General features: G+C 48.0%; 1 pseudogene across 1 annotated transcript; it reads right to left on the bottom strand.

Moving 5' to 3' along the window:
- Positions 1–1,849: 1,849 nt before the first annotated feature.
- Positions 1,850–20,533, bottom strand: LOC311512408 (intelectin-like protein; annotated as a pseudogene). The gene is made up of 8 exons (XR_014714634.1): positions 20,396–20,533; positions 13,485–13,546; positions 12,561–12,719; positions 9,612–9,859; positions 9,052–9,210; positions 8,161–8,281; positions 4,094–4,197; positions 1,850–2,082 (listed from the first exon to the last, which is right to left on the bottom strand). The product of XR_014714634.1 is annotated as an intelectin-like protein (transcript).
- Positions 20,534–27,395: the final 6,862 nt, after the last annotated feature.

Genomic DNA, 27,395 nt, shown 5'->3' with positions numbered 1-27,395 from the left:
GCACTGAGTGCCGGCAACAATATGATCATTTTAAAAGACTAGTTTTATTTTTCACAGTGAAACACTCTTTATACAGTCCCTATAGCTTTAACACTCCTTGCTCCCTCCGTCTGGCTGTGCTGGGATCACACACAGGACATTGCTAATGTCTCCTTTTTTTCTACTACTTTACATGGAGATTTTGCAAATTGTCTGTTAACTAACACAGTCAATAGAGCAATTGGTGGCTCAGATACCATGGTGATGGGCACCGATGCAGAGATCAGAGGGGGATTCGTATCCCACTGATTCAGAGTTGCCATAGCACAGAATTTCTTTTCAGCTGATTGCAAGGGGCCCCCGCTGAGTAACTGGGGCCATGGAATGGGGACCTGCAGAGGTAAGAGGGGATGGGAACCTGCCACCAGCCTGAAGGGCAGCCACCCAGGAGGGATCCCTGAAGTCACAGATCCACCTGTCACTGCCCCACCTCCATGCCCTCCCTCCCCACTCCCGGACACCCAGCCCCCCCGCACCAGCCCCCGCAGCCCCTGCCACCCTTGCTCAGCAGAACCGCCCCCCCAGTCCCACTGGCAGGGGAGGCCTCTGAAGCAGGATTCGCCCCCAACTCTTTGGTTTCACATTCCAGCCTTAAAGCCATAGAAGCAGAAAAGGAAAATTGGGGGCAGCGTCAATTTATTTCTGTGAGGCCTGGGGAGAGTTAGGCACCTAAGGGCAAGAGCCGCCAGGGGGACCAGCCAGACCCTGATGAGACAGGAGGAGCCCCTCCCTGGCTGGGGCCTAAGTGTAAGGACCTCTGGACCCCTCACTGAAACTCAGTGGGGTTTTTCGTTTGGCCCTCTACCAGTCCCAAAAGATATGGGAATGAGGAAATCAAGACCCTGCGACTGACAGTCCCCAGGGCCAATGGGGAGAGGACAACGCTCTAGGGGCGGCTGATTGACAGGGGAGGCAGGCCAACGGGGAGAGGACAATGCTCTGGGGAGCCTGATTGACAGGGCAGGCAGGCCAATGAAGGAGTCAGGAGCCTGAAGTCCCGTCCTCCGTGTGAGCTGGAGCTGCCCGAGGCAAAGCGGGCCGAGCTCAGGGGAGAACAGCGGCCTGAGGGGGGCTGGGAGAACAGAGCCAGAGGGGCCAGGGGACCAGCCCAGGGCGCCGGGGCCGTCCAGAGCCGGGTGCGGTGAGCAGCTGGGGCGAGCGAGGGGGACCCTGGGCAGCAGGCCCAGCCTGGGGAGACGCCCCCAGCCAAGGGGCCCTGCAGGCCGGACTGGGAGGGGATCATAACCCCGAGGGGTGGGGGCGACGCTGCGGGGAAGGGCCCTGCCACCCGCGGGCGCGTGGCCACCGCCAGAGCAGGTGCCCGGCCCGCAGCACAGCCAGGGCCTGGGCCGTGGGAGGCGGTGACTGTGCACTTCCCTCCCCTTCCCCCGGGGCAGGGTTGCCGGTTTGCCTTTCACCTTTCCGGTCCTTCTTTTTGTGTTGGTAGCTGTTTAATGAATTGTATTTGCTTTGAACTATAAGCAGCAGGGAAGCGGCCGGTGCGGAGAGAGCACCCTAGGGTGGGGACACCCTCACCCCTGCCCTAAGTGATCACGACAAGGCTGGGGGTCGAACCCCCCAGGAATCCTGGGTCCAGCCTTGGTGGGGTTACGAGGACTCTGCCACACAGGCGGGAGGCATAATAATAACCCAGTGCTCCGATTATTGCTAACAGTAAATAATTACAAATAATGACAGAAGTGCCTCATTCTGACTGGTGCTGAGAGCCCTGCAACTCTCTCTGGGTCGCAAGGGGAGCAAATCACACCGACACCCCAGCCCACTTCAGATTCTTTATTTGCATGGCAGATGTCCGCGTTCAAAGCCAGGGAATAGCTCTGGCTGGAGCAAAGCAGTGTCGTTCACTGGGGCACGTCAGCCTTTCCGGACTCAGCGGTAGAACAGCAGCACTGCGGATTCAATCATCTCCTTGGATATGCTCCAGTGCTGATGGGTTCCATAGCTATTCCAATCAAAGGAAGCGAAATCACCGCACTGAACCGGGTTTCCTTCTGGGAAGAACCCTCCTCCACCTACGCAGTGCTGGGGAGAGAACAGAGGAATTGCCAGACCGGAGCAGAGCTGGGGCCCATCTAGCCACTCTCCTGTCTCCAGGCCAGTGCCAGCTGCTTCAGAGGAAACCGCAAGAAACCCTGCAATGGCCAGTCGGCGAATAGTCTGTCCACATAGAATCATAGGTCCCTTCCAAACCTGATGTTCTAAGGAGGTCATCTAGTCCAACCCCCTGCTCAAAGCAGGACCAATCCCCAATTTTTGCCCCAGATCCCTAAAAGGCCCCCTCAAGGATTGAACTCACAACCCTGGGTTTAGCAGGCCAGTGCTCAAACCACTGAGCTATCCCTCCCCCCAAAAACTATTTCTGAAGTAAGGTTCAATTTAGCAAATACTTCCAAGTGAGTGAGTGTGAGTGTGTGTGTGAGAGAGAGAGGATATTTGGTTTGAATATTTAGCTATTTTATTCATTTTAAAAATGGGGGGAAATACACACAAAAAGAAACAAAAATAAAAAATACCAGGTTGTTTTGAGTCAAACAAAACATTTTGTTTGACCCACCACAACTATTTTGGGTTTTTATCCATTTTGGGTTGACACAAAAAAACTGTGGTTGTTTTTTTCAGATTACAGTGGAGTCGCATCATACGCGCATTTAATTTACACGAATTCAACTATACATGAAAGAAAAAGAAAAATAACTTGCAGTGGTGGAGTACTGTACAGGAGTCGACGGGAGAGCGCTCGGGGGTCGATTTATCGCATCTAGACTAGATGCGATAAATCGACCCCCACTGGATTGATTGCTGCCCACCAATCCAGTGAGCATCTCGCCGCGCTGAGTGTGATTCTAGTGTTTAAAGATACGTATTTTTCGTACAACATGGCCCCTAAACACAAGCTAACTACTTCTTCTGGTGCTCAGCCGAAGAAACAGCGATCTATTCCAACGCTGGAGGAAAAACTGGCTGTGTTAGAGTTATTGAGAGACAGTATGTTGGTTTCCAACATGGCGTGTAAATATGAACTCAATGAATCTAGCATCCATGCCATCAAGATTCGAGAGAGAAATTCATCAAGCCGTGGCATCAAGTGCTCCAATAACTGCTAAGGTGACGAGCCAGGTGCGTGATAAGACGTTAGTGAAGACTGAAAAGGCATTAAACTTATGGCTGGAAGACATGAACCATAAATGTGTGCTTATCAAAGGCAACATGTTGCGAGAAAAGGCTCTTAGCCTCTACGCGCTGTTCAAACCCCCCCTTGAAGAGGGACAGCCTTCTGATGAGAAGGAATCCAAAGCCAGCCAAGGTTGACTTAACAATTTTAGGAACCGCTTCAACCTCAAAAACGTGCAGACTACTGGTGAAGCTGCATCTGCAATGAAGAGGGAGCAAAAGCCTACCCTGAACAATTAAAGAAAATCATAGAAGAAAAGGGCTATCTTCCGGAACAAGTTTTTAATGCTGACGAGACTGGGCTCTTCTGGAAAAAAATGCCCAACCGCACTTACACTTCGAAATCAGAAAGACAAGCCCCTGACTTAAAAGCAGCTAAAGACCATATGACTGTGTTGTTTTGTGGCAATGCGGCTGGACATTTAATAAAGCAGGGCTTGCTCTACAGGGCTGCAAATCCCCTTGCCCTAAAAGGCAAGAACAAAAATCTCCTGCCTGTGTTCTGGCAATCAAATAAAAAGGCTTGTGTGACGGCAGCATTATTTCTGGATTGGTTCCACAAGCGTTTCATTCCGGAGGTCAAGCGGTACCTCGAAGAGAAAGGACTTAACTTTAAATTGTTGCTGATCGTAGACAATGCTCCTGGCCATCCTGAGGCACTCCGGTTTGCACATAATGACGCTGAAGTCGTCTTTCTCCTTTTTTATTCTTTCATTCTTCTGTCTCTCGTGACTATACGTGATTTTCGCCTTACACACTGACTTTAGAATGTAACCCCCGCGTAAGATGCAACTCCGCTGTATTCGCTCCACTCCAGCTTGTCTCTGCTCCAACCCTAACCCCACTCTGGTCAGATACTCACATGCTCAGTGTTACAGCCGGTGACTTTCACCCCAGCACACAGAGCCATGGCCGCCTTCTCAGAATTAAATACGCAGAACTGGATGTAGCGGGGAACGAATTCAGCTGGTGACAGAAAAGGGGAGGTCAGAACCATTGTTTGCCATGGACAGGTGGAGAGAAATGACTTAGCTCTAATCTTAGCCAAGCCCCTTCGTTAAGTCCCTGTGTGTAAACTGGGAATGATTAAGAATCTGGAACTCCTGACTAGGCCACTGCAGAGAAACTAAATGATTTCTTTGCATCGGTCTTCACAGCTGAGGATATGAGGGAGATTCTCAAATCTGAACCACTCTTTTTAGGTGACAAATCTGAGGAACTGTCCCAGATTTGTGTGTCATTAGGGAGGTTTTGGAACAAATTGATAAATTAAACAGTAAGAAGTCACTAGGACCAGATGGTATCACCCAAGAGTTCTGAAGGAACTCACATGTGAAATTGCAGAACTACTAACTGTGGTATGTAACCTATCACTTAAATCAGCCTCTGTATGAGATGACTGGAGGATAGCTGATATGACGCCATATTTTTTTTAAAAAAGACTCCATAGGTGATCCTGGAAGTTACAGGCTGGTAAGCCTAATTTCAGTACCAGGCAAATTGGTTACAACTATAGTAAAGAATGGAATTATCATAGATGAACACAATTTGTTGGGAAGAGTCAACATGGTTTTTGTAAAAGGAAATCATGCCTCTCTGATCTACTAGAATTCTTTGAAGGGGTTAACAAGCATGTGGACAAGGGGAATCCAGTGGATATAGTGTACTTAGATTTCCAGAAAGCCTTTGACAAGTTCTCTCACCAAAGGCTCTTAAGCAAAGTCTTGGGATAAGAGGGAAGGTCCTCTCATGGCTCAGTAATTAGTTAAAAGATAGGAAACAAAGGGTAGGAATAAATGGTCAGTTTTCAGACTGGTAAATTGTAAACAGAGGTAACTAGTGGCATCCCCCAGGAGTCTGTACTAGGACCAGTGTTGTTCAACATATTCATAAATGATCTCGACAAAGGGGTAAAACAGTGAGGTGGCAAAATTTACAGATGATACAAAACTATTCAAGATACTTAAGTCCAAAGCAGACTGTGAAGAGTTACAAAGGGACCTCACAAAACTGGGTGACTGGGCAACAAAATGGCAGATGAAATTCAGTGTTCATAAATGCAAAGTAATGCACATTGGAAAACAATCTCAATTATACATATAAAACGATGGAGTTTAAATTAGCTGTTACGACTCAAGAAAGAGATCTTGGAGTCATTGTGGATAGTTCTCTGAAAACATCCACACACAATGTGCAGCGGCAGTCAAAAAAGTGAACAGAATGTTGGGAATCATTGGGAAGGGGATAAATAATAAGACAGAAAATATATTGCCTCTATATAAATCCATAGTATGCCCACATCTTGAATACTGTGTGCAGATGTGATTGCCCCATCTCAAAAAATATATTCTGGAATTGGAAAAGGTTCAGAAAAGGGCAACAAAAATGATTAGGGGTATGGAACAACTTCCGTGTGAGAGATTAATAAGACTGGGACTTTTCAGCTTGGAAAAGAGACGACTCAGGGGGGATATGATAGAGGTCTATAAAATCATGACTGGTGTGGAGAAAGGAAATAAGGAAGTATTATTTACTCCTCATAACACAAGAGCTAGAGGTCACCAAATGAAATTAATAGGCAACAGGTTTAAAACAAACAAAAGGAAGTATTTCTTCACACAGTGCAGAGTCAACCTTTGGAACCCTTTGCCAGAGGATGTGAAGGCCAAGATCATAACAGGGTTAAAAAAAGAGCTAGATAAGTTCATGGAGGATAGATCCATCAATGGCTATTCGCCAGGATGGACATGGAAATATCATGGAGAAGGTCCTCAAGGAATCCATTTTGAAGCACTTGGAGGAGAGGAAGGTGATCAGCAACAGTCAACATGGATTCACCAAGGGCAAATCATGCCTGACCAACCTGATTGCCTTCTGTGATGAGATAACTGGCTCTGTGCATATGAGGAAAGCAGTGGACGTGATATACCTTGACTTTAGCAAAGCTTTTGTTATGGTCTCCCACAATATTCTTGCCAACAAGTTAAAAAAGTATGGATTGGATGAATGGACTGTAAGGAGGATAGAAAGCTGGCTAGATCATCGGGATCAACGGGTAGTGATCAATGGCTCAATGTCCTAGTTGGCAGCTAGTATCAAGCGGAGTGCCCTAGGGGTCGGTCGTGGGGCTGGTTTTGTTCAACATCTCCATTAATGATCTGGATGATGAGATGGATTGCACCCTCAGCAAGTTTGCAGATGACACTAAGATGAGGGGAGAGGTAGATATGCTGGAGAGTAGGGATAGGGTCCAGAGTGACCTAGACAAATCGGAGGATTGAGCCAAAAGAAATCTGAGGCGGTTCAACAAGGACAAGGACAAGGAAGAATTCCATGCACGACCACAGGTTGGGGACCGACTGCCTAAGCAACAGTTCTGCAGAAAAGGACCCGGGGATTAGAGTGGACGAGAAGCTGGATACAAGTCAACAGTGTGCCCTTGTTGCCAAGAAGGCTAACGGCATATTGGGCTCCCTTAGTAGGAGCATTGCCAGCAGATCAAGGGAAGTGATTATTCCCCTCTATTCAGCACTGGTGAAGCCACATCTGGAGAATTGCGTCTAGTTTTGGGGCCCCCACTACAGAAAGGATGTGGACAAATAGAGAGTCCTGCGGAGGGCAACGAAAACAATTTGTGGGCTGGGGAACATGACTTATGAGGAGAGGCTGAGGGAACTGGGCTTATTTAGTCTGCAGAAGAGAAGAGTGAGGGGGGATTTGATAGCAGCCTTCAACTACCTAAAGTGGGTTCCAAAGAGGATGGAGCTTGGCTGTTCTCAATGGTGGCAGATGATAGAACAAGAAGTAATGGTCTCAAGTTGCAGTGGGGAAGGTCTAGATTGGATATTAGGAAAAACTATTTCACTAGGAGGGTGATGAAGCACTGGAATGGGTTACCTAGGGAGGTGGTAGAATCTCCATCCTTAGAGGTTTTTAAGGCCTCCCTTGACAAAGCCCTGGCTGGGATAATTTAGTTGGTGTTGGTCCTGTTTTGAGCAGGGGGTTGGACTAGATGACCTCCTGAGGTCTCTTCCAACCCTAATCGTCTATGACTCTATGGGATGGTATCCCTAGCCTCTGTTTGCCAGAAGCTGGGAATGGGTGACAGGGAATGGATCACTGGTGATAACCTGTTCTGTTCATTCCTTCTGAGGCACATGGCATTGGCCTCTGTCTGAAGACAGGATTCTGGGCTAGATGGAACATTGGTCTGACCCAGTATAGCCATTGTTATGTTCTAATTCCAGTCCCACACAGGAGCTGGGCAGTTGTCCCGTCACAGCTGGGCTGACCATAGCTCTGTCACTGTTCTGCGTGTGTCTTTAGTGCACTGCACCTTTCAGTTCCCAGGAGCTCTGGGTAGTGCTACGATCTCAAAACACCCCTCCTGGCATGAGCTGCCAGTGCAGCCACTGCCTCATTCTCCAGCTGGAGATTTCTGCAGTCTGGACTGTGGAGCAGCTCTTTCTGTCACCCTGCTGACACTCAGGGCTTGCCCTGGTCTGGGTCTCCCCAGGCTGCGTCTTTATCCCTGGTCTGTCTGTCATGGGGGAAGGGAAGGTCCTTCTCGCAGCATCTCCTCAACCCTTGCTGCTGCCTCCTTTCAGGGCCAGCTTTAGGGCATAAGGCCCCTCCTGCCTTTTCTCCTTGGCTCCTTTCCCAGAGATTGGAAACTCCAGATCACCTCTCTCCTCAGTCTCCTCTTCTGGCCACACCCTCACCAGGTATCACAGACCCTTTTGTGTTCAGTTGCCATGTAGCATGTTAAATGGAGAAAACACACTGCGCGCTCTCCTGGAGATTTTCCATATCCTCTCTCTCATTTAATCGTTTGCCCTTTCTCTAAAACAAAGGTAATTCGGACTGGAAGGACAGGGCTGGTCTGTGCAGGTGGAGAGGCAGAACCCGCACACCCACTACCAGACTTACTTCGGCCATTTGGAGAGTAATAGCTGGCAGTTTGCTGGGCATCGCCATAGTCGTAGATGACGGGCACGGCGTGGCCATTGTTGGTCTTTCAGACACCAGCGCCATATTTCACTGGGTATTTCTGGGAGACACAAACGCAGCGAGCATCCAGTGTTAGTTTCTGTCCCTGTGGCAGGGCAGCTCCAGCACAGACAAGGAAGCATTGATTAAAACTTACTGGGTGATTTGTTCAGTCAGTGCCTCTGCTCACACAGGCCAGCCCTAGGGCACAGCAGTGACTCCACCAGTGGGCCAAGAATATGACATGTCAAGGTGCCCCTTGGGGTGGATTTATCACAGACTGTTTTGGGCAGGGACTGTTGTTCTGCTCTGGGTCCGTGCTACACCTAGCACTGTGGGGCCCTGGTCTGCGGGGGGTCCGCTAGGAGCTGGCACAATGCGGGCAGTAAATGATAATAGGTGAGAATCAGCATGTGTCCAGCATTGTTGCCCCTGCACCCCCAGCCCTGCGGAGATGCCCCTGCTAAGATGCCTGAACCCCAAAGCCGGGGCTCAAGGGTGAGTCAAGGGCTTGGCCTAGCACCAAAGCACCTGTGTCCACTGGCCCCCCATCTCCAGGGTGTGAGGTGGGGTTGGTCTTCATGGGCCATTCAGCCTCTCTGCTGAGTCTGTCAGCACATCGGTGCCAAGGCGGTGGTTGGTTTGGGATGTAAATACCAGCAATGTTGAGAGGTCCTTGTCCCATTATCAGCCCCTGACCCCCCAGCATGGAGCGCTTTTAGCATGTTGAGAATTTGCCCAACCAAGCTCCTCCATCTACACTGGGGCCAGCAGAGCCACCTAGCCCCTCCTGCACATGCCCCTCCAAAGCCCCCAGCTCAGCGCCATCACCTGGTAGAGTCTGAGGAGGTTCCCCCCCTCTCAGGACAGGAAGCCAGTCTCGGTGTGGTACCTCAGGATGGACCTGTTCTTCCATTCTTTCAGGGGCGTCTTGTTGGTTACATGCCACACGGACAGGTCCTGGGATTGCAGATCGTAATAACCAGGGTTCTGAAAAGCAAGGACCCAGCTGAAACCTCTCAGCCACATCCCTGGTACTTACCCACTCCCTCTGCCCCCCATCACTGGGGCATCTGGGCACCTCACCACCTGTGGTATATGTATCCTGACACTCACCCCGCAAGGCAGAGAAGCACGATCACCATTGTACGGGGGAGAACTGAGGCACAGAGACTAGGTGACTTGCGCTAGGTCACACAGGGGGCCTGTGGCAGGGCAGGGAATGGAGCCCAGGGCTGCCAAGCCCTTCGCTAGCACCTTGACCACTGGACCATCCCTCCCATCTAACCCCCATGCCGGTGTCCCCCACCTCCCCATGTGCATTCAACCACATTCTAACACACCGTCTCTCCCCAGCAGGTAGCTATTGGCCATGGAGAAGGGAACCCCACCTTGTAGTCGTCACTGGTGGAGCCCGCTGCGGAGCCAAAGGTGTAGTAATTGGCCCAGTTGCCCTCTCCCTCTGGGTAGTTAATGCTGCTCCCCTGCTGGCTGGACCAGCGATCTCCTGCTGTGCACTTGCCATAGACATTGTTCTCATGCACGCTGGCCACCAGGGTCCAGCCACCCCCCTTGGTGGTCATGTCGCAGAAGGTCTGGTAGGTCTCGCCATTCTCGGTGCGCAGGGCGTAAATCCCGTCTGCAGGGGTGGGAAGCGGGGAGCACCTGGTCAGCCAGAGCCAGGGAAAGGCCCTCTCGGAGCCAGACATTAAATGGGAAACACGCCCAGGTGAGGAGCTTCTAGTGCACTGCAGCAGGACGCAAACCCGTAGTCACTGGAGCAGGACACGCCCCTGCATCTGGGAGCAGACGGGCCCGATTCCCAGGGGCACTATAGTCCCCTTGGCAGCGGAGAGTGAGTACAAATTACAGGGACTCCCAGAGCGTGACAAGGCCTGAGCCTTTCCACGCACAAGCTGTAGCACTTTCATGATACCGGTGTAGTTACAGCGCTACAACTCCTTAGTGTGGACACCATTTATACTGATTTAAAGGGGCTTTATACTGGGATAGCCATTCCCATATGGAAAGTGGAATACGCTGTCCCTGTCTAAGGAATTACGCTTTCCCCCAGCATAATTGTGTTCACACTGAGGCTGGACTAGTATCAATATGTCAAGAAAAACCCATCCCCCGACCCAACACAGTGACACCAGGACAGGCGCCATGCGCAGACCAGGCCTAAGTGTAACTGAGAAACAGGCCAGGGACAATTTGTGCTAAGGAAAAGCCCCAGACCTTGTTTTGAGCCCCGTGCTGTGTGTCTCCCCACACTGTGTCCCTCTTTTGGGCCTAAGCCTGCGGTGACTCGATCTGGGGGCTGCACGATGGGTGGAACTGAGCCAGGCAAAGAATCTACCGCGCACTGGCTACCCTCAGACTGTCAAAGGGGCTGAGCACCCGCCCTGGACTGGACGTCACCTGGCGCTGGAGGGGCTCAGCCTTGGGTTGCCAACCCTGCGGGATTGACCTGGAGTCTCCAGGAATTAAAGACTAAGTCACATGATAAAACTTCCAGGAATACATCCAACCAAAATTGGCAACCCTAGTTCAGCCCCAAGAGCAGGGCTTGCACCCTCTGACCTCCCTGTCGGAGTCCTGCACGCCGTTCCTTCAGCTGAGACTTACGCCAGGGTCCGTGGAGGAGGGTGGAGATTTTCAGAGGCATATGCTGGGCAATGGGAGTTGGGCGCCTCTGTGCCACTTGTGTCTCTGAAATTCTCTGCTGGGGGAGACCAGCCAGACACGAGGCAGCAGGATCCCCGACAAGGTTTTCTCCGCCGGCAGCTCCTGTGCATGGCGGAGGCCTAAGCAGCAGGGCACTGGCAGAGAGCTGAGGTCTCATGTCGCTCCAGCAGCAGGGAATGTAAGGATAAAGCCTTTTCTAGTAATCACATTGTAAGGCCTTTGTTTGCAGACATATTAAGAGAGCAGCAGCCATGAGCTAAGAAGCAGGAAGTCACATCCTCACATTCCATCTAAATTATATTAAAACAACTTAATATCGGGCTGTTAATGGCACCGACTATCACCAGGTAAAGAAATAGATCTTATGATGGTTAAAGAAAACTTAGTTTGATAGCATCCTGTCTGGCAAGGAATCACTTATCAAGTGTTGTGGTTGTGAAATCCTCATTTCTTTATTGTTTTATCTTTATACACTTCTCTATTGTTTTTCTGTATGATCTCTGTCAGGTTCTTTGATTGTTTCTGTCTGTTACATAATTAATTTTGCTAGGTGTAAATTAAGTAAGGTGGTGGGATGATTAGGTTAGAGAATTGTTACAATATGTTAGGATTGATTAATCAAATTTTAGTAAAATGATTGGTTAAGGTACAGCTAAGTCAGATTCAGGTTTCACTATATAAACTGGGGTCCAAAAGGAAGTTCTTTGGGAACCAACTCCAGGACACAGCCCCAAGATCAGAGCGGCCAGACCTCAACACTCTGCCAATGACACCCTGAAGAAACTGTAGGCCCCCAGATGACCTGATCCTGACTGGCCAGCAGGGAAAAGTTCATCTGTCTCATTGGGAGTGGTGAGCACAGTATGTGTACCATGTGCAGTCTGTTTTGGTGATTGTTAGTGAATAGAGGTTAAGTAGGACATTACTGTGTAAGGCTCTTTCACTGGTAAAGGACCCAGTAAACCCACAAAAGATTAATTCTTGAGTCCACGGGGTATGGGTGTTTGCTTGGAGTTCACAAGGAAAGTGTGTTTACCCGGAGGAGTAGATCCCAGAGCCCACAGAGGGGTAAAGTTAGGTGCTCTTTGCCTGGAGCCCTAAGAACTGGAAAAGGGTAGGGGGTGCCTAAATTAACTGGGTTACGCCTTGAGCCCTAGGAACTAGGTAGAGGTGGGATGTCCTAGAGTGGTGAAGTGACAGAGAATTTTGTTTCAGAGTAACAGCCGTGTTAGTCTGTATTCTCAAAAAGAAAAGGAGTTCTTGTGGCACCTTAGAGACTAACCAAATTTATGTGAGCATAAGCTTTCGTGAGCTACAGCTCACTTCATCGGATGCTGTAGCTCACGAAAGCTTATGCTTATGCTTAGCACACAGCGCTCCCCCTAGTTTGCACCAGTCAAAGGGCCCCTGCTCATCGTCAGTCCCAGCCCTGCTGGAATCAGCCCCTGGATGTATTCAGAATGAGCCAGCCCTGGTAATGCGATTGCCCACAGTGGCCACGGATGGGCAGGTGTCCCCGCTGCCAGCCCAGAGATGCCCGGGTGCATCTGAACCGACTTTACCCAGCTCTAGTCTTTACATTGGTCTGGAGCAGGCACCCAGCGGAAGCAAAGCAGCTTCTGAAGATCCAGGGACGCCCCCTCTGCACTCACCTCTAGCCCCAATCTGGGTGGCTTTAATTTGCTTGCAGCTGCGGGGCAGGCTCTGGTAGGTCTGGTTACTCTGGGGGCTCTGGCTGACATGCGTGTCCTCCCACGTTTCCAGCAGGTCATGGATGGCGAGCTTTAGCGCAGCAGCACCCCCGCTCCCATCTGCATAGCAGGGTGAGGAGTTTCCATCTGTTACCATTTATGTGGCCAGGATGGCAGAGCCCTCAGTCCCCTCAGTGCGGAGATCCCCAGTCCTGGGAAAGCCACTGGGGGAGTGACATTACGTACAAGCACCACCACACACACACACAAGCACACAGACACACAATCAGTCACACACAACTGAACACATACAGCCCCCCCATCATACACAACACAGAAACACACACAGCCACACATACAACCATAGACAACCAGCCACAGAATCACATGCAGCCAGAGAGAAACACAAACTCAGTCATACACAAACATGCAAAACCTCCCCCTACACACAATCGCACAAAGACACAGACACACACCTGTCTATATATAAAGTAGAACTGATGCTTTTAGTAAGAGGTACATCTAAGAACTATTTCACATCCCTGAATCAGTAGCGGAAGATCTTTATAAGTTTGAAAATTACGAATAGGGGCTAGGTTGTAGAACTGGCTTGAGTGGGAGCACCTAGGCACTACCGTAATACACCTAATAGATAATATACAATGCCTAACACCATGGGGTCCTGGTCCAGAACTGGGGCACCTAGGCGCTATCACAGTAATTAATAACAACACCCTTGGCACCCATCTTTGAAAACCTTGGCCCTGGAACATGGACAGAAGAAAATGGTTGCAGCTAATTCAGGGTGAGTTCTGGTTGGCAGGAGGCTGCCTTAGGGTTTGGGAGAATTATTTCCAGGAAGGGAAAGGAAAAAAAGCCACTTACTGCAAGGGTGGACCCTGGTCACTTGGATGAGGAGCAGCAGGAGAGCGTTGTTTCATTGTTGACTTTGCAGCAGGGAAAACAGTAGATCAGCTGGTTAATAGCCAGGCTGGAGGGTGGGAGGGCTCTACCCCAAATCTTCCTGATCCCAGGGCTGCGCTGACTCTCTGCATAACCTGCCTATAACACTAACACCCCAGAGGAAAGTTTGAGACCCTGCAGCCCTTGAGTTCAATGGGAGTTTGCTGGAGTGGGGATGCCTTGCTGTGACATCCTTAGAGCAGTTTCCTTCTTCAGAGATGGCTCAGTGACAGGCTTATGGGGTGATCCGGGCTGGGAGGGGAGCACCGGGGACCATGGTGCTGTACGGGGCACTGGGAGGAATCCAAGTAGCGTCATGTGCACAGAGTAAGCCCTCCCCCTGCACTCCCTCTGCTAACTAGGGTGACCAGATGCCCCAAAAATCAGGACTGTCCCTATAAAATCGGGACTTTTTCTTATATAGGCACCTATTACCCCCACCCCCGTCCTGATTTTTCACACTTGCTATCTTGTCACCCTAACTGAGCCTCGCATCACCCCTGTAGGGTAGACAGGTCTCATTATACCCATTTTGCAGGTGGGGAAACTGAGGCAGAGAGGGCCTGACTTGAAGTCAATGGAATGCCTCACGATGGAATGGCTTCAGTCAGCGCTGGGATCAGGTCCAGAGAAGGGAAGCGAGAGGATCAGAACCCAAGTCCCAGCTCACACTTTTTTCTAGGAGTCTCTCTCCTTGCTTTGCAGAACTGACTCATGCCATGGGATCTGCCTGAACACTGCATGGCCACACCATCACGAGCCCAGCCGAGGGGCCCTGCAGCACAGCTACCCAGTACTAAAGGCAGGCGGAGTGGGGCTTGTGGTTAAGGCTCTGATTCAGGAGAGCTGGGTTCAATTCCCTCCCAGTCACTGACTCCTCGGGCAGGTGATGTGCTCTCTCTGGGCTCAACTCCCCACCTGTAAAATAGGGGTGATAACTGTTCCTACTTCACTGGGTGCTCTGAGGATAAGTCCATTGAGGCTCATGTGTACTCTGGTGCTGGGCAGCCAGACGGGCTGATGCTGTGTAATAATAATGCCTAGTTCTGTTCATGAGTACATCTCAAGGCACTTTACAAAGCAGCTCAATAGCATTAGCCTCATTTTACAGATATAGAGAAACCAACAAGGTCTTGGGCTTTCTAAAGCTACTATTTGCCAAGTTAACATATATATACAATTTCCACATTAACTCACAATGTAACACACTGAAGAGAGGGTCAGGACTCACCTGGTCCGTGGTTCCAATGTCTGAGGTTTTCAGATGCAGATTTCAGTATCAGAAACTTCTTCAGACGGAGAGACAGAGCTATTCCTCTGAGGCACCAACCCCTCTGCCTTAAATAAAGCACCAATAGTGAAAGTGACCTTTTAAAAGCAAACACAAGCATTATCTGTACACGTGGGGGTTGGGGAGAAGGTTTCAAGTGAACACCTAGACCAAGTCAAATCTAGTTCGTCTTTCATCTTCACGCCCCAGTCCAGCCAGGGAACTCCATGTTTACACACGAGCACGTGGCAGGCCTGGCCTTATCAACTTATCAACTGACTATTTGCATGCTGCTGCTGAATATTGGTTCAGGCGGTAGAGATGAATTGTCCCAATGAAGCCACAAAGGACGTCGGAGCTCTCTAGATCTTTCACCGCTATAGAATCATAGAATATCAGGGTTGGAAGGGACCTCAGGAGGTCATCTAGTCCAACCCCCTGCTCAAAGCAGGACCAATCCCCAATTTTTGCCCCAGATCCCAAATGGCCCCCTCAAGGATTGAACTCACAACCTTGGGTTTAGCAGGCCAATGCTCAAACCACTGAGCTATCCCTCCCCCCATATAATAAAGAAGCAGATTAAATCAGGAACTTTGTTATTTCATTGAAACAGCACCTCAGCCCTTGGAATTCAGAAATAACTCCAGCCACTAAAAACAATCAAGGGGTCAGAACAATTCATTTAATTTTTTTCCTGTCTCTCAAGAATGGTTCACTCTTGCAGAGCATTTTTTATCCACAGATCTCCTTGTGCTTTCCAAAAGGGATCAACATTGTTATCTCAATTTACTAGAAAAAAAAAGATGCACGAAGAAGGGAAGAAACTTTCCTGTGTCTCCAGCAGAGCTGGGAATAACCCAGCTCTCCTGTTTCCCACTCCCCACTGGATCGCACAGCCTCCTCTTTGCAGCACAATACCCTTTCTGCTTTAGTCCTCCAGCTACTCACCAACATCCCTTAGTTCAGTGTTTCTCAATGCGTGGGGTGCATCAGTGCCCCACTGTGACAGAATATACCCTTGTGTTCACACTCTACATGGTACTGTAACAATTTTGTACATGGCATGTCTTGAACAATTTGAAAACTCATAATTTGCTAGTCAGCATCGTCCTGATAAAATATGTGTGGCAACACTGTATATGAAGTTATAAGATTCCCCTGTTGTGACACTCTGTACCTTGGGGGAACACCCAGCGCCCCCATGTTCATCCTCGTAAAATGATTGTGTGGTATCCAATGCAAAGTTTGTCATGTCGGGTGTCTTCAGAGGGCTCATGATGCACTGAGCATTGTTGTTACAGTAATGTTATAGTAAGGTTATAGGTTATAATTTGATGTATATAGTTATGAGGCTGAAAATTTATCCTCATGGCTTAAAATAAGCCCAGGCAAAAACTCTCCAAGAGCTGAGAGGCAGTATGGGATAAACTCAGCCCATCCTCACAGGAACAAAGGACACTGGCCTAGGCAGCAACAAAAGAATCTATTAGACTCTCGAGGAAGTCACCCCCTTCCTTTGGGCAGTTTGGAACTGCGATGAGGTAATGCTCACCTGACTCTGAAGTGGGGGGGGGGGGCAAAGCCAAAAGGGAAGAAAGAACATGATAAAAGGGAGAGACATTTGCCATGCTCTCTCTCTTTCTTCCACTTACATCTACAGACAACACACCAAGCGACTGAAGTGCTGATCAAAGGGGAGAGCCTGGATGAAGAGCATGGCTGAGAAGCATGTAAGTTTGTAAGGGCACTGAAAGTGTTAAGATCAGCTTAGAATGTGTTTTGCTTTTATTTCATCTAACCAAATCTGACTCGTTGTGCTTTGACTTACAATCACTTAAAATCTCTCTTTCTAGTTAATAAATCTGTTTGTTTATTCTACCTAAAGCAGTGAGTTTGGTTTGAGGTGTGTCAGAGACTCCCCTTGGGATAACAAGCCTGGTACATATCAATTTCTTTGTTAAATTGACGAACTCATGTAAGCTTGCAGCATCCAGCGAGCATAACTGGACACTACAGGATGAAGGTTCCAAGGGTTGTGTCTGGACCGGAGATATTGGCTAGTGTCATTCAGTTGCACAATCCAAGGAGCAGCTTACATGCCAGAGGCTGTGCATGAACAGCCCAGGAGTGGGGGTTCTCACAGTAGAACGGAGTAAGGCTGGCTCCAGAGTGAAGGATTGGAGTGACCTAGCAGATCACCAGTCCAGATAACACCAGAGGGGAACGTCACACCCGTATGATATTATTAACCTGTTTTCAAAACCCCACAGCCCTGCTCAAGCAGAAGTAGGCAAAACAAAGGACTGTGTGTTCTGCTTAATTGCATTTAAGCAGTAAACAGAGTAATCAAACAGGAAGGGAAAACAAAGTAAGATCAAACAAGTGAAAAAGGCAGCCAGGACCATCCTTCTGCTTAGACTGTCTCCTAGTGCTCAGCTGGAACAGGAGGGGGACTGAAACTATAACAAGGATGGACAAACACCGCCAAGGAACCCTGTCTCCCCCTTTCTCTGGCTAATACATTCACTGTACCTGAAGAGAAAAAGGAAACAAGTGTTGGACTCTGGTGGAGGATTCCTGACCTGAGAGTTTGATAACACTGCTGAAAACATGTGGTGAGACGCTTTGCTCACTCTGAAATAGTTTGTTAAGTTAGGCATTAGTCAGCAATTTCTTTATTTTTCGTGTAACCATTTCTGACTTTTATACCTCATTACTAGTCACCTCACCTTTGTCCGGCTTGTCCTCTTCCATCCCTCCACGAATGAAAGTCAACACTACACCATTCTGTTTTGTTGCGAGCACGTTCTTCACATTTCTGGCCAAAGAGTTTTGTCATGGGATCGGCCCCACACATTTTTAGTCTTCCCAGCGGTCGCATGTGGTCTCTGGGGATCCAGTCACTGATGCGGGTTGTCCACCTATTGCCTTGCCTGCGGACTACATGACCCACCCGTCTCCACTTTGCATTGTATGTCGCCTGCACTACATCGGTCACCTCTGTATGCCTTCTGATCTCCTCGTTCGGTATGTGATCACTGAGCATTACACATTCGCTGTCATGGGTTTGGGCTTTTTGGGGTGTCACCTGATGTGCTGGGGTGCCACTGAGTCAGCCTATTCAGTCAGCCTGGATCCCCTTTACTTGGCCTTGCTGGGTTAGGCTCACAAACCTCTTCCAGCCAAGCACACAGGCAGGGCCACACCCAGCTGCACAGAGAGACAGAGATCCGCTCTGGAAGGATTCAGCCTTAGGGGCTTGCCTCAACACCCTGGTGCCCACTCCCTTTAAGGGATACAAAAACCCCAAAGGTTTTATGAAATTCGCCCCCTCCCTCAATGTGGAGGGAGATATGCACAACTTCTCCCCCCCCCCCCCAGTTAGAAATTACATAAACTGGGTTATATGACAAACAAGCAATACATTTATGAACTACAAAAGGTGAATTTTAAGTGAATATAAGAGATAACAGTGCAAAGCAGATTACTGACCAAATAAAGCAAAATACACCAGCTAAACTCAATATACTTAAGAAACAGGTTACAAAATGTAAATTCTCACCCTAAATGTTATTTTAGGCAAGTTGCAAAGTTTCTGTGGTTCAGAGTTCCAGTTATATTCCTTTTCAGACTGGACCCCTGTTTCAGTCTGGACTCCCCCCTTGCCCTCCCTGCAGTCTTTGTTCTTGGGCAGACAGTCCATGGAGAGGAGAAGTCCCGTTTGCCTTACTCCCCACCCTTAAATAGGATTTACGTAAGGTGGGAATCCTTTGTTTCCCAAACTTGACTCCCACTTTCCCTTACGGTGGAAAGTTACAAGAAGTCCCAGGTAATGTTTAGTATCAGGTGGCAAGACCACCTGACTCTGTAGTATCACGGCATCCATGAGTCAGTGGCAGTATGGAGCATGCCCAGGAAGGCCAAGCTTTTTCACAGTCCATTGTCCTTGTTGATGGGCCATCCGGTCTGTCTGGCTTTTCCATTGTTGTACCTGAAGTGTTAGCAGTGGGTGTCACCCAAAGTAGCATAGCTGAAATACAGATACATAGTCAATATTCCTAACTTCAGATACAGAAATGATACAGGCATACAAATTGGATAAATCACATTCAGTAAATTAGAACCTTTCCAATGATCTCTTACAAGACCTATCTTGCATAAAGTACATCTCAGTTATGTCATATTCATATCATAAGCATATTTTCATAAAGAATATGGAGTGAAACATCACATTCTCCTTTCCATTGGTCTCTGGGTGACAGCGAATTTTTCTTCCTCAGCTTTCGTTGTTGACCAGCTTTCCGCTCCATATAACATTGCTGGCAGAACAGTGGAGTTAAACAGTTCTTTCCTTTCTTCATGGGCAGTTCATCATCCGTTAGAGAAGTCTTTATTTTACTGAAACTTGCCCACCCTGCCTTTTTCCTCCTACTGCATTCCCTTTCAAATAGATTGTCGCTGTTCAGCTGCTGACCCAGGTAAATATATTTGTCGACCTCCTTGATTATTTTCCCATTTACAGTGATGATTCCTTCTGCACAATGCTCCTTCCACATCCACTTAGTCTTTGACGTGTTCACTTCCAACCCGATATCATGCGAAAGTGTTTGCAGTTGCTGCAATTTGTTCTCCAGTTCTACTGTGTCCTTTGCCAATATTACACAGTCAGTGAAGAAAAAGATGTGTTAACTGTTCTCCATCAATTTGGATTCCTTCTTCCCAGTTCAATTTCTTGAACAGCAACTCCAGGACTGCTGCAAACAGCTTCGGAGAAATTGTGTTGCCTTGTCTGAGTCCTCTACGTATAGTAATAATGCAGGGGGCATAGAATAATGTTATCTCTGTGAGCAGTTTGCGGTTAATTTCTTCCAGCATGTTGACGTACCTTGGGTCAATCCCAGTTTTGTTGAGCACATTGAGTACAGCATTAATCTCCACCTAGTCTAATGCCTTTTTGTAGTCGACGAATGCAATACACAACGATACTTTGTATTCCTTGCATTTTTTGATTGCTGCTGAATTGAGTGGATGTGATCAATTGTCTAATACCCTGAGTGGAAACCAGCTTGTTCTCTGCTTTCTTGCATTTCAAGATCCTTCTTAATCCGATTGAATATGACGCGGGTGAAAACCGTATACACTTGTGAGAGGAGTGTAATTAGACGGTAGTTGCTCAATTCTTTAAGATCCCCTTTCTTCATTAATAGTATTGTTTTCGATTTCTTCCGTGCATCTGGAACACACTTGCTATTGATGTAGATGGTGAACTGTTGCGCCAATGCTTTGGAGAGAGTATCTTTCCCTGTTTTGAGATATTCTAGCCAAATATCGTCTACTCTCGGGCTCTTCCCTCTCTTTATGTTATGAGCTGCATATTCGATTTCTTCCCACATAATGTCTGGAACTTCTTCTATAACCTGCTGCCTCGATGGTGTACACTGGACATTGACATGCAAGGAGTAGAGATCGTAGAATTTTGTACATATTTCGTTCATCTTGCTCCTTTCCAATGTCCTTTCACCATTTTCGCAATAATCTGTTTCAGCCTAACATCTCTTTCTACCTTCTTCAGACTCTCGTTCTTTTTGGCCACCTCTCTCAATTTCTTCTTTCTAAAGTCTTCGTAGTCTTCTTTGATCTTCACACAAATTTCTTTGCACAGTGTTCTGTAGTCTTCACCCTTTTTTCCTTCTAATTTCATGCATGCCCTCCTTGCCATTAGATTCAGTTTCCTTGCTGATCCTCTGCTTGCGTCCCAGCATTTTCAATGCCTTTGCCTTCTTAGCTGCTGAGATTATCTGCAAGATAAACTCTTCATAATCCTCATCAACGTCCTTGTTGACTTTATATTCGAGGTGCATTTCACTCAGTTCCTGTGCAAAAAGTGCCACTTTTGCTTCAGTTTCTGGCTTCTCTTGGCTCAGTCTTTGTAGGCATCGTCAACACATAGTTTTGAGCGCAACATATGATGGTCTGAGGCTGTGCAAATGATTCATTTTCCTATTGTCGCTACATCATTGAAGATTCTTCTGGCATCCATCAATACATAATCAACCTGATTCAGTGTGACTCCATCCGGACTTTCCTATGTCCACTGCTGACGTTGTTCTTTCTAAAATATCGTGTTCATTATGTGGAGATGGTCTTCCTCTGCAAATGCAACCAGACGTGCTCTGTGATCATTTCTTATACCTTTACCAAATTTTCCCACGTACTTTTCATTCTCACTCTCCTTTTCACCTACTATTGCAGTAAAGTCCCCTTGGATGATTGTGTAGTTGGCTCTGCATTGCCTCCTCCAGCTCTTCATAGAAATGTTCTATTTCTTCGTCTTCTGCTTGTTGCATGGGAGCATACACCTGAATAATTTTAATCATTCTCCTTTGTTTTATCTGAAGCATAAGAACTGCTGTTCAGGATGATATGATGTTGCAGCTGACTATCCTTGAACTGTTTCTTTCCTGACAAATGAATCAACACCTCCAGTCCTTACTCTGTTGTTGAATGATATTCCTAGGAATACTTGCTCTCTGCTTTTCTATTGTGCAACGAGATCTTTTGTTCTTCTTATTTGGCATATCCTGATGACATCAGTTTTTATTGATTTTGTGAATTCAATGTAAGTATCAATGTACAGATCAGATGATAGTGTTCTTGTGTTGTGACTTGCAACAAATAGTTGGACTGTTCTTTTACTCATTTTCCGTTTTTCATCCTGTGCTACCCTGGGTTGTGAGCGTTGGTGAGACCGATGCATGAGTCTGTGCTCAGTTTCCTGGTTTATTCTGCTTTGTGTGGCTTATTTGGCAGGAGAGTTTTGCAGCAGTGCATTCGGGGTGCCAGCCCTTGTGCCTTATAGCTGCAGTACCCCCTCCACTTTGGCCAGGTTGCCCTAGAGTAATAGAGGTATGGTCAGACTCCCTACTACTCTGGATGCTAGCTCATTACTTGTACTCACTTAAAATCCACCTCTTTGTAGTTAATAAACTTGTTTTACTGTTTTATCTGATTGAATTATGTTTAAATTGAAGTGTCTGAATACCTATTTCAAATGATAAACCAGCATATTATTCCCTTTAAGGAATAATAGACTTAAAATATTTTGCACTTTCCAGGAGAGGGCTGGGTAGTACAGGACATCCATTGGCTTGCTGTTGCCAAGAAGGCCAATGGCATTTTGGGCTGTATAAGTAGGGGCATTGCCAGCAGATCGAGGGACGTGATTGTTCCCCTCTATTCAACATTGGTGAGGCCTCATCTGGAGTACTGTGTCCAGTTTTGGGCCCCACACTACAAGAAGGATGTGGAGAAATTGGAGGGAGTCCAACGAAGGGCAACAAAAATGATTAGGGGTCTGTAACACATGACTTATGAGGAGAGGCTGGGGGAACTGGGATTGTTTAGTCTACGGAAGAGAAGAATGAGGGGGGATTTGATAGCTGCTTTTAACTACCTGAAAGGTGGATCCAAAGAGGATGGATCTACACTATTCTTAGTGATAGCAGATGACAGGACAAGGAGTAATGGTCTCAAGTTGCAGTGGGGGAGATTTAGGTTGGATATTAGGAAAAACTTTTTCACTAGGAGGGTGGTGAAACACTGGAATGCGTTACCTAGGGAGTGGTAGAATCCCCTTCATTAGAAGTTTTTAAGGTCAGGCTTGACAAAGCCCTGGCTGGGATGATTTAGTTGGGGATTGGTCCTGCTCTGGGCAGGGGGTTGGACTAGATGACGTCCAGAGGTCCCTTCCAACTCTGATATTCTATGATTCTATGATTCATTTCTGGGAAGAAATCGGGGAGTGTGTTGGGGTCACTCTGCAGTATAACTAAGGCTGGTGAGAGCCAGAGTGTAACCCGAGTGTGGCTGGTAGGCTGCAGTTGCAGAACTTTCTTCCCTTCTTGATGCGTTGTTTTTTTTTTTCCTGTAAATTGGGATGACAACACTGATCCCTTTTGGGAAGTGCGGGGAGATCTGCGGATAAGACATGCTGTGCAAGAGCGAACCGGTTCTTATTGAAAGACAGAAAAAGTTGACACTCAGGGCATGGCTTGCATGCTGGAAGGCTGTTTGTGAGCAGCCCAGGTGGGAGCTACTTCAGCAAGGCATTAGAAGAGGCACCGAGAGTTTCAGGGCAGGGGTGACACAGCTACTCATTAGTCTAGATTGTACCCTGGTATATCACACCCACCTAGGGATCTTGGAGGCTGGAGGTGCAGAGAACCCTCATAATTGTTCTGCAGAGTCTCAGTTTGTATTTAAATAAACAGCTTCCTGCTGTTCCAACTGTGCCGAAAACCTAGACAATGTGACCCAAGTTTACCCAGTGCGGGGACATCTGCTTGGGTCTGCAGAGAGCCTGAAACAGTAACTAAGGGAGGAACTGCCCCATGCATTTCAATGGGTGCTAATTCCGAGCATACCAATCTTTGTGACTATTTCATCAAAGTGTGTGAGGAAGCAGGAGAGGGGGTCAGGGCATGAAGAATTACAGGATCATTTACTAAAGCGAGGAGCATGTCCAAAGGGCTAGGGCAGAAGGGGTAAGGGTAATGTATGAATGCACAGTATATGGCGCAGGGGATGGGAGAGGGGCAGGAGTGTTCTCGTTTTCCGAAATGGAAGCTCAGCTGCCAAATATTTGCAGCTTCACGAACCCCAGTCACTCAAGACTCTCGCATCAGACCTTTGAAAAGAAAAATCATGAGACTGGCTGAAAAACCATGAGATTTGTTTGAACAGGCGACATGGGAATCTCTCTCTAGGCCTGCTGGTTTCTGAGCCTTTAGGGCACGCACAGGCCGCAGTAGAAGGTTTTCTCTGCAACTGTGAAGGCTGGAGACTGGAGCTGGTGGGGATTTCCCACTGGGATGACATTCAGACCAAACAGTCACTTTCCGCAAAACCAACTTCTTCCATGAGAAATTTTCATCAGAAAATTGTTCCCTGCTTCGGACTCCCTGCTTCTCAGCAGCCTGCCTGGCTCCCCACCTCTGGGGCAGCCCACCTGGCTGGCTGCTCCATTACAGGAGACCCCAGGCCTTCCACATTCCCAGATCCTCAGTAGCCTGGAAGCCCTAGGAATTCCAGCTCCCAGGCTCTTGCCTTGCAGGCTGCTGGGGCACATGGTGGCTGTGACCAGGCCCAGTGGTTAGAGAGGACAGAGGCATTAGAAACAGGAGCCCAGGGTCATAGGCAGAGGCCAAACACCAGAGCAAGGGTCAGGGCCAGGTTACCTGGAGCAAAGGAAGGCAGGATTAAGGCTAGGAACAAGCAGGGGTAGGAGCTATCACAGCTGTGGGTGAATGCACTGAACAGCTGCTGCTGGGTTTAAGAGCCAGTCTGCGGACTCTTCCCAGCAATCAATCAGGCAGCCTACTACAGGCCAGCTGCACTTGTTAGATTGCCCAGAGGCAGACTCAGCCGCAGGCCCACATTCCTGATGCCAGGACGCCTTGGGAGCTTCGGAAACAATATGAAAGAATCAGAACAAAATGTCATTTTGACTTTTTCTGAACAAAATTTCGGAATTCCTGTTCCACAGGAAATTTTAGTTTCAATTGTTTTGGTTACGTTTTGGGATTAATTTTTGTGGTGTGAATTTTCAGAATTTCCTGCAGGATAGAGCTGACTGGAAACTGGAATCCCTATCTATTTTTAATGAGAGCTGAGATTCACACCTAATGAGCTGACTCGGGGAGCTAGAGCTTTATGAAGAATGACAAAAATGCCATGAGGCCCATGCTAAAATCGTTAGAGCTGGCAACACTGAATTTGGGAAACATTGACTTGGCCCTTAGGATCTGCAGCAATAATCTGCCATGCATTACATCTCGGCTGTCTACAGGCCTAGTGCTCACCGGGGATAAAGCAGCCTAGAGATGAAAAATCTAATGTTATTTCTATGGGAATTCGAATGAGACAATTTTATCTGAAATTTGTCACAGGAATTTTCTATTTTTGATGGAAAAAACATTGAAACAAAAATGGTTTTGTTTTATTTTTAATTTTTTCATTACCTCTCCCCTCCACCCCCCCGTACACATACCAAATGGCATCAAAAATCAACTAAGGGACTTCTCTGTTCCTAATCTATTGCCCATCCAGCTGAATGGGGTCAAAATAAGATCCCTAAACTACAACTTCCACTGTGCACCCTGGCACCATTGGCAGCTGATGTTCAATATTGAACTGACTCCAAATGAATCCCCGCGATTCAGTTCAACAAACAGAGATGAATCATTTTGATCTGGGAATGTTGAAACATTTATTTTTCCTGGAAAATGTCAATATTTTGATTTTTCAGGACAAAAGGTTGAAAGATCGGAATTTCCCATGGGATGTGAAATTCTGATTTTCACGAAGCTCTAGCTCTAACTGTGATGTGGCAATTTTCTGCACTGTCTTTGGGAGATCTTATTTTGTGTATCATTGCAGGCCACAGACTGTGTGTAGTTCTGTGGGGGAGGGTGACCACAGCTCCTCCAGGAACTAAGAAAAGTAGGGGGGAGGTGATGGGGTGCCTACCCCACACTGGGCTCTAAGGGGTTAATAGAGCCCTAGGGACACTGTGCAGGAGGCAGCCAATCAGAGAAGGGCTGAAGGGAGGAGCCAAGCAGGCCCATATAAAAAGGGAGCTGCAGGGTAGAGGAAGGCAGTTCTCTGCTGGGTCCCCAGGAAGGAAGAACTGTGTCTCTGGAAGGCTGAGAGAACTGCCAGCACCCTGGACAGAGCAGTGCCGCTAGCAGGGACTGGGGGAGCGACAGATAGCTCCTGGCTGGCTGCTGGGGTTTGCAGGCTGCAGTCCTGAGGCAAGGGCAAGGAGGATACTGGGGCCACGAGGAAGTGGCCAGACAATTCGCTGCAGTAGCCACTAGGGGAAGTGGCTGACCAGCGGACTCCCGGAAGAGGGAGCACAGTGCGTGGCACAGCCGGAGGGCTGTGTCACTGAAGAGGACACTGTGGTCCTTGGAGAGACCTGGGTCCTAGAGCAGGAGTGATGGCAGCAAGGCACCACCCAAAGATTGCGCACTAACATGCAGAGCTAATTCCCAAGACAACCAGCAGGAAGCTCCAGAGTGGTGAGTGAACCCCGTTACAGGGCGTGATTAGGCAAATTCATTCAGATTAACGCCTCTAGAGAGGTACCATCACCTGGGGAGGCTCCAGATACTAGTTCAAACTGGATTCTCCAGAGACCAACAGACAAAGAAAGGACTGGTGGATAAATAATCTGAGTTTCAACTGGCTCAGGACCTTCTTTCTGATCCAGCAAACAGACAAGACCTTCTGTCCAAGAGGGGCCCCAATCCTTCCTGCAAAGGGTTGAAAGGACTTTGGCCTACTGATGTCCCATAAGCCTGACAGGTGGCTGGAAATTTTTCTGCACGCTGTCCTGAAGTTTACAAACCCCAGACAGGACACAGGCAGAAGAGAGCCTTCCCTGTTCCCAGGCAACCAGGCTGACCACACCCCAGTACCGCTGCCAGAACTGCCACTCATGGAGACAAACCCACAGCTGGGCCCCGTAAGGAAAACAAGCCCAGCTATGAAAGAACAGAAAGGTCTGCAGTGATGAAGAGGAAACAGCCGCAGGCCTAGCTGACTCCAGGGAACTGATAGGGGGACACAAGAAGACTGCAGGCCCTGGAGCTTAAGGGCTGATTGGTTCATTTCATGTTAAAGTGATGGACTGAGCCCACTGAAGTTGAATAGAGGAAAGCTGGTTTAATGAAAATTGGGCCACAGAAATGGGGTGTACACACAACAACTGACACATACATATAGGAACTTGTGTTGGTTTGATACGTCTTTCTCTGCAATGCTTTCATCTTACCAATAAATGTACTTGCTTGTAAAGAGCAATCTGATAACATGTGACTGCTGGCAATTACAGTAGTTCATAGCCCTCGAAGAGAAAACAAAGCAAAGACGCTGGCCTGGTTAGGCAGTCTGGCATGCTGGGGATATCACAGTGTAAGCAGGAAATGGAGCAGCCTGGAAATACCCTGGTCAGGACAGAGAGAGATGCAGGTCTCTGACCAAGAGAGGTGGTGGCTGAGGATGCAGAATGCTAGAGCAGTTGCCCTCGAGGGACCATCGAGGGAGAATCCAGGTGCAGTTGCCCTGAAATGTGACAATAACCTTCTCTGTAATTGTTGAGAAAGCAAATGAAGAGGAGTTGTCAACTGAGTCTGCAAAGCGATTACACAGGAGAAAATTCATAGCTAGCAGTTTTGCTGAGTACATGCTTTGGGAATGTGCGTAGACAGTACAACCCTGATTGACCTGGCCCAGCCTCTGGTAGGCTTACACAACGTAAGGCATTCGTACTGCCTCCCATCACCATTATTAATGATTTGTATTATGCTACCACCTAGGAGCTTCAGTCATAGAGCAGGACCCCACTGTGCTAGGGGCTGTACAAACAAAGAACAAATACTAGTCCCTGCCCCGTAGCACCTGAGCACCTTCCATGGCAAACAGATGACTTATGAGGGAAGATTGAAAAAATTGGGTTTGTTTAGTCTGGAAAATAGAAGATTGAGAGGGGACATAAGTTT

The sequence above is a fragment of the Lepidochelys olivacea genome, assembly GCF_965140295.1.
Source record: "Lepidochelys olivacea isolate rLepOli2 genome assembly, chromosome: 24".
NCBI classification, from domain to species: domain Eukaryota; kingdom Metazoa; phylum Chordata; order Testudines; family Cheloniidae; genus Lepidochelys; species Lepidochelys olivacea.
Note: the sequence above shows the minus strand (reverse complement) of the source record. Positions and strands in the feature narration are given on the sequence as shown.